A 13924-nucleotide genomic window follows, 5' to 3' on the forward strand; every position below is an offset into this window, starting at 1 on the left:
TAAGTCAGATCCAGGTGCTCTGGATTAAAGGCAGGTTGATTGACTGACTGGTTGTGTAGTCACAGGAGTGGAGCCAAATGGGGTGGGGCAGGCAGGGAGGTGAAATAGTCACCAGGGTGGGTCAAGCAGTTGAGGGACCTCACTCAGACCTTAGCTGCCCAGGTGTGCTCATGATTGAGGACCCTGATCGAGTTCCTGCTGTCTGTCTCCCAGTCAGCAGTTCTCACTCAGTGGCCCTTACGCAGTGGCACTACCCAGTGCCCTCGTCCAGTGGCCCCTGCCTAGGAGGACCAGTCAAATTTCCATGAAGCAGTACGGGTTTAAGATCCTCTGGTTCCTAAAACTATTTGTATCAATAAAAGTTCTTTTTAGAATTCCTGTTGTCCACGTCAAACAACAGACCCACTGGGTCTTAGTGGGACTTAAGAGGATTCAGCCAATTTTCCCACTAAGCTTTCCCTTTTCTTTTATTTTTTTTTTTTCTGTCTTCAAAATATTTTATTACAAAACACAGTACAGGGTTTGAAGGATGTTTTCCAACCCTCTCAAACACATACATTGATGAATGAAGCACTGACACCCACTTCAAACCCTGAAAGTTGTGGAGGCAACTCGTCCTGGACAGTGGAATGGAGATGGTGAGCTGCCAGGGGTGGCCGAGCCAGTGCACTGCTCCCTCCGGGGGTGAAGTCCATGGCCGAGGCTGAAGGCCCAGGAGTCGAGACCACAAGCCACATGGAGAGAGTGGCACAGGCTGCCCGCCTGAAAGCACAGGTCGCTACTTCTTATTCCGGGGCTTCAGCTCCTCAGCGGCATTCCGCAGGAAAATGTAGTCCTTCTTCTGGGGGTTGTAGAATTCATGTCCCTTGGACCAGTCGTAGCTGGATGCATAGGCAAATATGTTTCCATTGTGATTGAAGCAGCAGGCTGATATGGGCTGGTCTAACTGTTACGACGTCTTTAGTTTTGTTCTGGCATCTTTGTCCCAAAAACTGAACCTGCCATCAGACCCCACTGTAGCCAGAGTGCCAGTGGACAGGGTGGAATGCGATGCTATTTCAAAAGGGTCCAGCAGCTTCTGGCTTTTGCTGATCCCGAGTGTGCACTGAAATGTGGACCGGAATGCAACCCAGGCTGATTTCGTACAGTTCTGACTCTAATCCCTCAAAAGTTCTTATTCAAATTCCTACTGTCTCCATCATGCAACAAACCCACTGGGCCTTAGTGGAGCTTTAGAAAATTCAGCCACTTTCCCCCAAAAGTTTATCCCTTTCAAATGGGTCCCTCAGAAGCTCGGCTTGCAAATTCCGGCATTTGCCAATCTGCAGTGCAACTGAAAAGTGGTCCGGAATGCAACTAAGGCTATTATCTCGTTCTGAGTCCACTCCAGCATAAGTTCTGATTCAAATTTCTACTGTCCACGTCATGAGACAGACCCACTGGGTCTTAGTGGAGCTTAAGCGAAATAAGCCAATTTCCCCACTAAGTTTTCTCCTTTCAAATGGGTCTCTTAGAAGCTCATCTAGTGGCTTCCAGTTTTTGCCGAGTCCGCGCGGCTTTGTTCCCACAGTTCCAATACTAAAAGTTTCAACAAAAGTTATGATTCAATTCCTATTGTCCACGCCGCACCTCAGACCCTCCAGGTTTTAGTGGGCTCAAGAGAATTCAGCCGATTTCCCCACTAACCTTTTTCCTTTCAGGTGAGTCTCAATGCAGCTCAGCTCAGCTAGTGGATTCCAGCTTTTGCTGGGTCCGCGGTGGGACCACTGTGGGACCACCACAGGGCAGGCAGGCAGGGCTCCAGTTTTTAAAGCTTCTAAAATAATGTATTAGCAAAAGTTCTTATTCAAAATCCTACTGTTCGCATCACGCTGTGATGGTCAGTCTCTGTGGAGCGTAAAGTACTCTTCTGGTATCCTCTCTACGCAGGCTGCTATCCCTCTGGCTCTTCACACTGTGCTCTCCACCTCCGCCATCTTCCGCAATCCCCTGAATAAAGCACAATTTTTTTTAAGTTTATTTTAGTTCAAATCAGCATGTTGCTTCATTTCAGCTCCTTCACTACCAAACCTGGGGGCAGGGACTACTTCAGTCTCTTGACCTTCTCTTTGTCCTTGATGACCAGCATATGAAGGTACCTACAGATTTGGCATTCTTTCACCTGGCTGTGAGCAAAAAATCTTTTATTTCCTCAATTTTGCGAAGCCTGGCGGCAAGTGTGGGGGCAGGAGGCACATTGCCGGTACAGCTAGTAGACAAAAGCGAGGAGGACAAAAGCACATATTTTTATAATGTTTTTATCCTATAATTAAAGAAATGTGCATTTGATTAATCCCAGCTGCATGTATACTATTTGGAAAAAACGTAATTCTCATTTGTGTGGGATGGTGGTTGTTGTCATTGTGTACTGTTCAGTTGGAATCAATCCATAGGGGACTTTGGCTTGTTTCTAGAGGCAATTAATCACACAGGACGGGATTGTCTATCTTCTATGAAGCAACTGGTGGATTTGAACGGCTTGCCTTCAGAATTGCAGTGTAGCTTCTTAACACTAGGCCACCAGGACTGATTTAATTTGTCTGCAGACAAACTTGTTTCAGAAGTGGATTCCACAATCACTGCTGAACTCTGTAAGTGGAGAATCCAAGGTTTATGTTAGGAAATGACCCAACTATACTAGAGTACATGCTGAGTAGTATTAATCAATGGCGTATTTTTCTTTCAGTTACTGAAGTGAGATTCAAATTCATTAATGTTAAGTAAAATCTTGCTCCAGTTTCCATACTTTTAATTTCTTTTAAAATGGCATTTAGTAAATATCCTACTTTTCAGATTCAGATTCTATTCTCATTCTAAGGAGTTATTGTGAAAAACAACGTTATTCAAACTTTGTGAATAAATCAGTATAAAATGAAAAAATGTATAGTGAAAGGATATGATTACAGAATTTAAATGATGATGTTAAAAAAGGATGAGATTCTTATTTCATCTCTTGAAAATATAATTGACACATGCAAAGAAACTGAACATTACTTGCTAGACTGCATGAGAAAGCACCTCACACTCACTCATCTCAGCTCTTACTGCTTTTCAGTTTGTTCCAACATATGATTGACCTTCCACTGAGTTTCAAAGGCTGTAAATCTCAAAGGTGGACACTGTTTGTCTTCTTCCCTGTTGTGGTTCAGACCACCAGAGGAGCACAGCTCAACTCGCTACGGACTTGGCCACAAAAGATCCCTTTACACCAGCTAAAGTAGCTATAATACGAAGTATCTATCAATTATAACAAATGTTATCAAGGATGTGGACAATTTTAATCTTTATACACAATAAGTGGGAATGCAAAATGACATGGTCTATTTTAAAAACAATTGAATTGTTCCTCAAATAGTTAAGCAGAGTTACTCTATTAGCCATTCCACATCTAGATAATAACAAAGAAAAATCAAAACATATGTCCAGGCAAAAATTTGCACATAAATGTTCATTACATTTGTCATAATTTCACCAAGATGTAGATACAACTTGTATGTCTAATAAAAAGTAAATAAAATATGGTATAGCCATATAATGAGACACTACCTTTCGATGAAAATGAAGTACTGAAATATCCTACAAAATGGATAAACCGTGAAAACATGGTGAAAGAGGACAGTTTTAAAAGTACCATACATTATAGAATTAATTTTATTAAAAATGTCTCGAATAAGCCAATTGTTACAGACAGAAAGTAGATTAAAAAGTATGTTGCCTAGGACTAGGGGCTATACTTCTAATACGATATCTGTTCATGTTTCTCTCTTATTCATAGAGTTTTTGGAGCCTTGCTATTTCAAATGTGGATGACCAATCCTGCTTCCTAGTCTATCTTAATCTGGGGGCTGCATTAAAAACTGTCCGCCATGCGTGACCCCTCTGACATTTGACACGCTGGTGGTACAGCTTTCAGCATCACAGCAACCCATAAGTTACTTCAGTCCAACAGACTGGCAAGTGTTGTACTAATTAGAACAATGATAAACAAGCAAGAACATAGGTATCATCTGATGTCAGATGGATCCTGGCTGAAAGCAAAGAATACCCGAAGAATGCCTATTTGTGTTCTATTGATGATGGAAAGGCATTTGAATGTATGGATCATAACAAATCATAGCTAACATTAAGAAGAATGGGAATCCCAGAGTGGTTAATTATGCTCATGTAAAACATACCTAGACCTGCAAATAAAGCAAGGGAACACTAAATGGTTTAAAATTAGGAAAAGTGTGAATCAGTGTTATGTCCTGTCTCCATATCAATTCAGTCTGTATTCTAAGCAAATTAGTCAAGAAGCTGGACTCTATGAGGAGGAATTTGGCATCAGGATTGGTGAAAGACTCAGCACTACCTTGCTTGCTAAATGTGAAGGGAACTTGAAGCACTTGCTGTAGAAGATTAAATACTGCAGCTTTCAATATGGATTGCATCTCAACGTCAAAAAACCAAAAATCCTTCCCACTGGATTAATAGACAACATCATGATGGAGAAAGGATTGAAATTGTCAATGACTTCATTTTACTTGGATCCACAATCAATGCATTTGGTATCAGCAGTCAGAAGATCAGGGGACTTATTGCACTAGGAAAACCTGAAGTCAGGGACTGCTCCAAATTATTGAGGAGCAATGATGTCAGTTCAAAGACTAAGGTGCACCTGATTCAGGCCATTATCTTTCCAATCACTTGATCTATATCTGTGGGCTGGGCAATAACTAAGGATGACAGAAGAATTGATGCCTTTGAGTTGTGGTGTTGGAGAAGAATACGGAATGTCACATGAACTGCCAAAAGAATAACATATGTCTTGGAGAAGGTGCAGCCAGAGTACTTCTTGGAGGCAAAGATGATGAAGCTTCATACCACATACTTTGGGCATGTTTCTAAGAGAGGCTATTCTTTGGGGAGGAATATCGTGCTTGGAAAGGTAGAGGGACAGTGAAGGAAAAGAAGAACCTCAACCAGGTGCATTGACATAGTGATTGCAGCAATGAGCCTGAATGTGTCAGAGATTGTGAGGACAGCACAGTATAGAACAGAGTTCATGTCTGTTGTTCATAGCATCACCGTAAATTGGACTCCGCTCAATGACACCTAGCAACAACAAGGACTAGAGGCATTGCAGGTTAAATGGAATGACTTTCTTTCTCCTTTGTTTCCCCCTTTAACTCCCCCACTTCCTCTATACTTTCTTTCCTCACATTATACAATATACTTCAATGTAGATCATAATAAAGTCTGACTAATGTTGAGAAGAATGGGAATCCTGGAGCACTTAATAGTGCCCATATAAAATGCTGTGAAAACAGAGTAAGTGAACAATCTGTAGCTTAAAATCAGGAAAGATGTGCATAAGGTTTGTATTGTTACTTCATACCTATTCAATCTGTGTGCTGAGAAAATTATGCAGAAGTTGTAATATGAAGAATGTGGCATAAGGATTTGAGGACTCACAAGCAATCTGTGTTGCAGATGATAAAACCTTGCGTGCAGAAAGATGATTTGAAGCACTTGCTTGAAGGAGGGGATTTGAAGCACTTGCAGCAGAAGATCAAAGATTACAGCCTTCAACATGGATTTCATTTCAGTATATAAAAGTATACAAATAAACAAAATATACAAATATAAAAAAATCCTTAAACTGGACCAAGAGACAACATCATAACAGAGCAAATATTGAAGTTATCAAGCAGTCAAGACATATTTCATTGGGAAAATCTGCTGTTAAGGACATCTCCAAAGTGCTGAAGAGAAATTCTGTCTATTCAGACACATGGGTGTGCCTGATTTAAACATTGGTATTTATTTTCAATTGATTCGTATGCATCTAGAAGTTAGATGAATAACGATGCAGAAATATGGATGCCTTTTAATTGTGGTATTGGAGAAGAGCACTAACTATCTCATGAATTGCTAAAAGAACAACCTAGTGCGTTTTTGAGGAAGTACAACCAAGGTGCTCCTTAGAGGCAAAGATGGTGAAAGTTTGACTCCTATACTTTGGGCACATTGTCCGGAGGGGCCCAGTCCTTGGAAAATAACAACAAGCTTGGAAAAGTAGAGGGCCAGTGAGAGAGGGGAAGACCCTCAACAAGATGGATTAACAGTGACTGAAGTAATGGGCTCTCCGCATACCAGCTTATGAAGACGATGCAGGCTTGGGCTTGGTTCAGATCTATTGTTCATAAGGTGGTTATGAGTCATAGTCCACTCAATGGCACCTGGCAGTAACATACAACATGATGAATGTGATAGTGTTAACTTCTTAGTGCAGGTTGTATGTTCTCAGTGCACATGAGCACCATTTCATGTTGATTAACCCTTTGTGTGTTTTCTTCTGTTGACATCCATTTTTTTTATTCATGATTTTTTAATGCAACATATATCTTTTTACAGCATGTCCTTTCCATTTACTTTTTCCCCACTTACTCAATGTTGCACAATTTCCTCCCTGCCCACCTCTCCCCCCAGTTTGTTTTTATCTTTGAAGAAAAAAAAATTTCATTATTATACAATCCCTCCCTTCTGCCCCCAGTCCACTCCACTATGAAGCTTTCATTCTGGACTCTTGTCATGACAATAATACCTAATCATATATTCCTTCTAAACAGTTCTCTCCCTCATCTGTTTCAATGCAGTATATATTATTTATCCACTTTTAGTATGCCCCCAACTCCTATATCAACCCCACTTTACAACAGTGGCACTATGCAGTATTTGTCCTTTTGTGTCTGAGATATTTCGCTCAGCATTATGTCCTCCAGGGTCACCCATTTTGTATAATATTTCATGAGTTCTTTGTTTTTCAATGCAGCATAGTATTTCATTATGTGACTATACCACAGCTTCTCTATCCATTCGTTTATTGATGGGCACTTAGGTTGTTTCCATCTCTTTTCTATTATGAACAAAGCCACGTGGGGGTGTGTGCATATAACTGCTTGGGTGGCAGTTGTGGTTTCTTTAGGGTATATTCCTAGTAGTGGAATTGCTGGGTCAAATGATATCTCTATTTGCACCTTTTTGAGAAAGCACCATACTGCCTTCCACAGTGGTTGCACCATTTTACATTCCCACCAACAGTGAATAAGTCACATTTTTTTCAGCATTTGTTGTTTGCTGCTCTGTTGAATTTTGGTATTCTTATTGGGGTAAGATGATATCTCATAGTTGTTTTGATCCTCTTATTGTGTACCGTTGAATTTGAACTGACTCACACTTGATACTCCAGCAGGTTTTCAAAGGAAGTAAGTTGCATGGGAGGAGATTGCCCATCTTACTCCTGTGGAGGAGCTAGTGGATTTGAACTTGGGTTGGAAGTCAGTTTTTTACCACTAAGCCAGTAGGGCTCTTTCCATGTTTTCTTAGTGTGGTATTTGTTTAATTTAATTATATTTCCTAATATATAAAAATTGAGCATACATTTTTTATAGTTATGTCCTGCAGGTGATTTTATGTCTGTGAAATTTCTCCCCCCTTGCTTTCTTTCCACCAGAAATGGAAATAATTAAATATATACAATTTTTTAAATACATTTTGCAATTTTTTGGTCTTACTTCTTTACTTGTTGTTTTTAGGTGCCATCCAGTCGAGTATGACTCATTGTGACCCTCTGAACAACCTATCCTATCCCGTGCAATGCTCATAATCTCTGACAGCCTCAAGCCCATTGCCACAGTCACCCTGTCAAACCACCTGGTGGTGGAGGGTCTTCCTCTCTTTCTCTGACCCTTCACCTTCCCAAGTATGATGACGTTCCTCTCCAAGGAATAATGTCATTCAGCAACGTGCAGAAATTATATAAGATGAAGCTTCATCATCTTTGTCTCCAAGGAGCACTCTGGCTGCACTTTCCCCAAGATATATCTGTTTGTTCTGTTGGCTGTCCATGGGATCTTCAGCACTCTTTTCTAACACCATAGTTCAAAGGCATTAATTCATTCTTCTTCTGCCATCCTTGTTCATAGCCCAGCTCTCACATGCATACATAGCAAGTGCCTGAAAAGACCATGGCCTGAATCAGGCACATCCTAGTCCTCAAACTGACATCCTTGGTCCTCAATAATTTGGAGAGATCGCTGATTACAGACTTTCCCAGTGCAGTACAACGCTTTATCTTCTGGCTTTTGGTACCAGGTGTGTTGATTGTGTATCCGAGTAGAATGAAAGGTATTGATAGTTTCATTCCTTTCTCCATCTATCATGATGTTGCCTGTTGATTCAGTGGCAAGGATTTTTGCTTTCTTACTGTTGAGTTGCAATCTATTGTGAAGGCTCTATTCTTTGAAGTTCTGCAGCAAGTGTTTCAAATCCTCCTCACTTTCAGCAAGGGAAGTTATATCATTTGCATAATGAAGGTTATTAGTGAGTCTCCAATCCTAATGCCAAATTATTTATAGAGTCCAGCTTCTTCGATAATTTGCTCAGCATATAGATTAAGTAGATATGGAGAAAGGATATGACCCTGATGCATACCTTTTCTTATTTAAAACCATTTAGTGTTCCCTCGCTCTATTTGCATAACAGTTTCTTGGTCTAGGTCTAGGTATTGCACAGCACAATCAAGTGTTCCTGAATTCTCATTCTTCTTGATGTTAGCAATAATTTGTTATGATTAGTGGCGAGGAATTGTGTGGCCAATACAAAGATAGGCAGTTTGAATCCACCAGAAGCTACACAGGAGGAGAATTACCCATGTAATTTACTACTTCTGAAAATCCACTGGGGGCTCAGCTATGAAAGGGTTCCTATTCGACAGCAAATCCATCCAGATGGGAGCTCTGGTAGCCTGTTGTTCGCCATGGAGAAAACCTCTAGTGGGTTTTCAGAGGCAGTAATTTGCAGAAATCATGAGGAAGGAGATTGTACATCCTTTTCCTGCAAAGCAGCTGGTGTATTTGAACTATGTGCCTTTGGCATTGCTGTGCAGGTTCTCACCACCAGGCCCCCAGAGTTCCCTAGCGGTAAGGGATTGCATGTCAAACCAAAGACACAAGATTCAAATTTGCCAGCTGATTGTCCCACAGGAGTCTCCTCCTCTGTGATTAGTGGCTTCTGTAAACCCCAAGGAGAGTCCCCAACTCATCAGGACACATCACCACCACCAAGATCTACCTAGAATTAATTTTGTTTGTGGTACAATTTGAGTATTAAATGTATTTATTCTTTTTTCTATAACCAATTGCTTACTGTCTTTTTTTCCTCCCCCGCCCCCCCCTGAATCCTTGTTTTCTTAGACCTGTTCTTTGCCTATTTTTTTTTCACTGATTTGTTTGTTTATCCTTGTACCAAGACCACACAATTTTAATTATAGATCTTTAAAATAAGTTTCTGGGTATATTGTTCAAAAAAGCCCTGGTTATTGTGGTCCTTTACATACATATTTCAGAACCAGGCTGAACTAGGGCAATTATTGTTGGGATTTTTATTGCTATTGCTAAACTTTATAGGTAGAGTTACACCATTGGCTCAGTTAGCAGGAAGCTGATCTGATGTTGTTAACCTAAAGGCCACTCGATGGTAGTTCAAATCCACCAGAGGCTCTATATGGGACAAAGATGGGAACTCTCTTCTCATGCAATTTACAGCCTCTGAAACCCAGTGGGCAGTTAGCTAAAACCTGATGGCACTGAAGTTTTTAATCTGATACAAGAATCTGGTGAAAATTGCTATATTTAGAGTAGTGAGACTTTATCTCCAGAAGCACAGCATGTCTGTGATGAGGCAGTAAACTGCATGGGAGGAGCTTGCCCATCTTTAACCTGTGAAGCTGGTGGATTTGAACAGCATTACCTCTGGATTGGCAGGCAACTCCTTACCTCTATGCTACCAGAGCCCCAGCATTCTAAAAATTTTATTAAGGGTGAAATATCTCACCTATGATCCTTAAAAAACACAGAGTCAAAAACTTGTGTGCTTATGCAGAAAGGAAGGTATTTACGAACTGTCTTATAACTAATGAATGAAGATCTGATCCTGAATACTAGCCCATGTTCTTTTCATTTAATTGTATCATACAGTGTTTTGTAAAAGATTTTTCTTTTACTTTTTAAACACCTGAAAAAATTCAATGCTGTTACTCTAAAGACTCTGAGTTAAATACATCTCTACCTAGGTATCACAAGTGTTTTTAGTTCTTTATTTTGTAAGAATAAAATCATTTGGGTAAGGATATCAAGTTGATAAATCAGTAGAGCAAGTGCCAGATTGCAAAGAATTTTATTTATTAAATCCAGTACACTCAGGAGAAATTTTGTGTTGCTAATTACTTAGCTTTTTTTTTTCCTCTAACCACTTTCACTCTCCAACATAGTAAACTATTGAAGCAATTATAATAAGGGAAACCTTTCAGTCTTTCAGAAGCTGAAATTCTAGCCAGTTCTCTGGCAGATTCTACTTTAGATTGCCACAATAGTCATTTTGATTCTATGCTTTAAGCACAAAGTGGTTTGCATATTCTCGGATCCTTTGTTGTCATTCTTAACCTATAAAAATTTGGTGTTGCTTCATACAGAAGCCAAGGGGAACCCATTTACATTCTACTGCTTTTGAATAGATAATTAAATAGCCAGAAGTACGTAATATTCATGCTTCTGTTAATCACACTTTTCTGAAGCAAAAGTATTTAAATATTTGCCAAAGAGTTAACATGACTTTTATTCAACTTATGATTGTTCCCTGTATCCTTCTCAAGTTTCTTTTTTAATTGCACAGGCTGAAAAATCTTTCCTGAAATTTCAACCTTGTTCGCATAGAACTTAATCCTATTATATCCCCTTTCACACTACTTATTAATGCATTTATAAATGCTATAATCTGAGCTGATTTGGATCTTTAAGGTTAGAGAGGAAGATTTATGCACTTCCAATTACTTGAATTAGTGTTCAGTGCTTCAAAGAGTCTACTAATCTCAGTGTCAGCTGCTTCTTGGAGACTCAGCAGTCCACATGGAGGCAGAGGTTAATGGCTTCATTCAAATACAATATATTCTAGAACAATTATGCATCTTCATGTGTGGTTTGCATTACATTCAAGAATAGATGCACTCTTTCTCTCACCTTTTCCCTTAAAATTCTTTTTTTTTCTTTTTCTCTGCTTGACTTTTTAAGCAGCTTCTTGCCACTAGGCCACCTGAGCTCCCAAGAGCAGTTTAGTATTGTGTTCTATTTGAATACACTTTTAGAAACACATTAACAAGCTATGTGTCCAAATTGAGAGGAAGGGATGTGGAAGATCTCTGACTACCAAGTTTTTCTTCATTCATTCAATAGCTAATCATTGATTCTTGGATGATTATTTCGCTGCTGTTGCTGTTGTGTGCCCTTCAATTGGAACTGCCTCATAGCTGACCCTCACAGTGGGTTTTCAGAGGTGGTAAATTTCATGGTGTGTCAGAATTAATGAGACTGGCTCAGGACAGGAAAGGGTTTGAAGCTGTTGTACACAGGGTCGTTATGCATCACAGTCAACTCAACCAATAACAACATTCTATGACAGGTTTGGAAGCAGGAGTGGCATCCACTTCCTGAACCACAAGCCTCCAGAAACTATGCACTTTGATAAATGTCAATGGTTGTAGAGGGGCTTCAGGCCTTCTGTTTGTATGGTCGCTATGAGTTGTACTCGACTTGAAAGCAATCAATAGCAACAACAAATTTTATGAGAGGAGATTGTCCATCTTTTGCCCTCAGAGCAGCTGGATTCGAACCGTCTGCCTTTGGACTGGCAGTGCAACTTCTTACCACTAGGCCCCCAAAGCTCCCTATTACTCTACTTGATGTTGTGTGCTGTCAAATCGGAACTCACCTGTAGCTAACCCTCTAGCAGGCTTTCAGAGGCAGGAAATTGCACAGGAGATTGGCCATCTTTCTCCCACGGAACAACTGGTGAATTCATGGCTTCAAGACTACAGTGCAATTTCTTATTAATAGGTCAGCAGAGCTCCATAGTATTCTGCTAGAGGCAGTAAAATAGACATTGTCCTAGTTATTTGCATTCTTTATTGGTTGCCCAGAATCCAAATTTGTTAAATTCTAATCTTGTAAAATCCATGTTGAGGGAATGGAGTAATACCCTGTGTTACTCCAGTAGAACAATGCAGAAATAAAGTAAAGGAAAGCTTACTTGCCCATTGGTAGAAACTGCAAAGACTAACTTGGAGCCAAAAATATGGCTTTTCTGACAAATAGACATTTTGAAAAATCTGTTTTCTGATATTGTTGAGTATAATGTCCTACAAATAGCAATTTAATGAAAGGTATTCGACAGTATTTTTCAAATGAACAATTTCATTACTATCACATGCAAGAAACATACTGCTGAAGATCATTCAAAACCAGCTAATCTAGTACATTGACAGGGAACCTCAAGGAGTTCAAGCTGAGTTTCTTAGAGTCTGTGGCACCAGGGATATCATTGCTAATGTCAGATAGATCCTGGCTGAATAGTAGAGAATACTGGAAGAACGTCTATTTGTGTTTTAATGACTATACAAATGCATTTGACTGAGTGGTTCATAAGAAATTATGGCTAACATTGAGAAGAATGAGAATTCCATAGCACTTAATTGTGCTCATGAGAAATACATACTTAGAACAAGAAACTATCGTCTGGATGCAACAAGGGAAAATTACATGGTTTAAAATCAGGAAGGATGTGAGTCAGGGCTGTACCTTTCTCCATACCTACTCAATCTGTATATTGAGCAAAAATTTGTCAGGTTGGACTCCAAGACAAGGAATATGCTATCAGGAACAGAGCAAGACTCAAGATCATCCATATTATGCAGATGACACAACCTTGCTTGCTGAAAGTGAGGAGGATATGAAATGCTTTTTGCAGAAGATAGAAGACTGCAGCCTTCAAGTATGTATTACATCTCAAAATCAGGAAAATGAAGGTTCTCACCACAGAACCAATAAAGATTATGATAGAGTTGATAGGATTGAAGCTGCCAGTGATTTCATCTTACTTGGATCAACAATCACACCCTTGGTACCAGCAGTTAGGAAAACAGGAGATGAAAAGAGTGTGGAATATTTCATGGAATTCCAAAAGAACAAAGAGATATGTCTTGGGGAAAGTGCGGGAAGTGTGTTCCTTGGAGGTAAAGGTGGCAAAGCTTCTCTTTCATGCTTTGGACATGTAGCTAGGTGAGGTTATTCTTTGGAAAGAGACATCAGGCTTGGAGAGTCAACAAAGGAGAGGAAGACCCCTCCAACAAAATGAACTGATATGGTGACTTCAGCAGTGAGTTCTAGTGTGTCAGAGATGATGAGGATGGCACACAATGGGGCAGGATTCAGGTCAGCTTTTATGGAGTCACTATGAATTGTATTTGACTCAATAGCACCTAACAACAACAATAACAGTATGTGGTAGGGAGCTCTGGTGGCCTGGAGGGCAAGGAGTTGTGTTGCCAACCCAAAGGTAAGTGGTTGGAACACACCAGCTATTTTGAGGAGAAAGATGGGCAATCTCCTTACTTGCAATTTACATCCTCTTAAAAAACCACTGGAGGGTAAAGTATGAATTGGTTCAGACTCGAAGACAGAGAGTCTGTGTCAATGTGGCTAGGCCATATGATTCTTATTCTATGCAATTATCCTGTGTTTTGTGATCTGAATCTTTTTTTCTGTTGTTTTTACATGCCACTGAGTCAACTACAGCTCCCAGCAACCATATGTACAGTAGCTCTGAGCTGTGCCCTATCATGAGCCACTTTTACTATGTCCGGCACACCTGCCTCTATTGGCACAGTCACTATGTCAATCGGTTTCATCCATGATCTTCCTCTCCTGTGCTGACCCTCCATCCATCCAAGCATGATGTCCTTCTCCAAGGGCTGGTCTCTTCTGGTAACATGACCAAAATATGTGAGACAGCT

Source organism: Elephantulus edwardii, unplaced genomic scaffold (genome assembly GCF_000299155.1).
Source record: "Elephantulus edwardii isolate Elephantulus edwardi_28Jun2011 unplaced genomic scaffold, EleEdw1.0 scaffold00061, whole genome shotgun sequence".
NCBI lineage: Eukaryota > Metazoa > Chordata > Mammalia > Macroscelidea > Macroscelididae > Elephantulus > Elephantulus edwardii.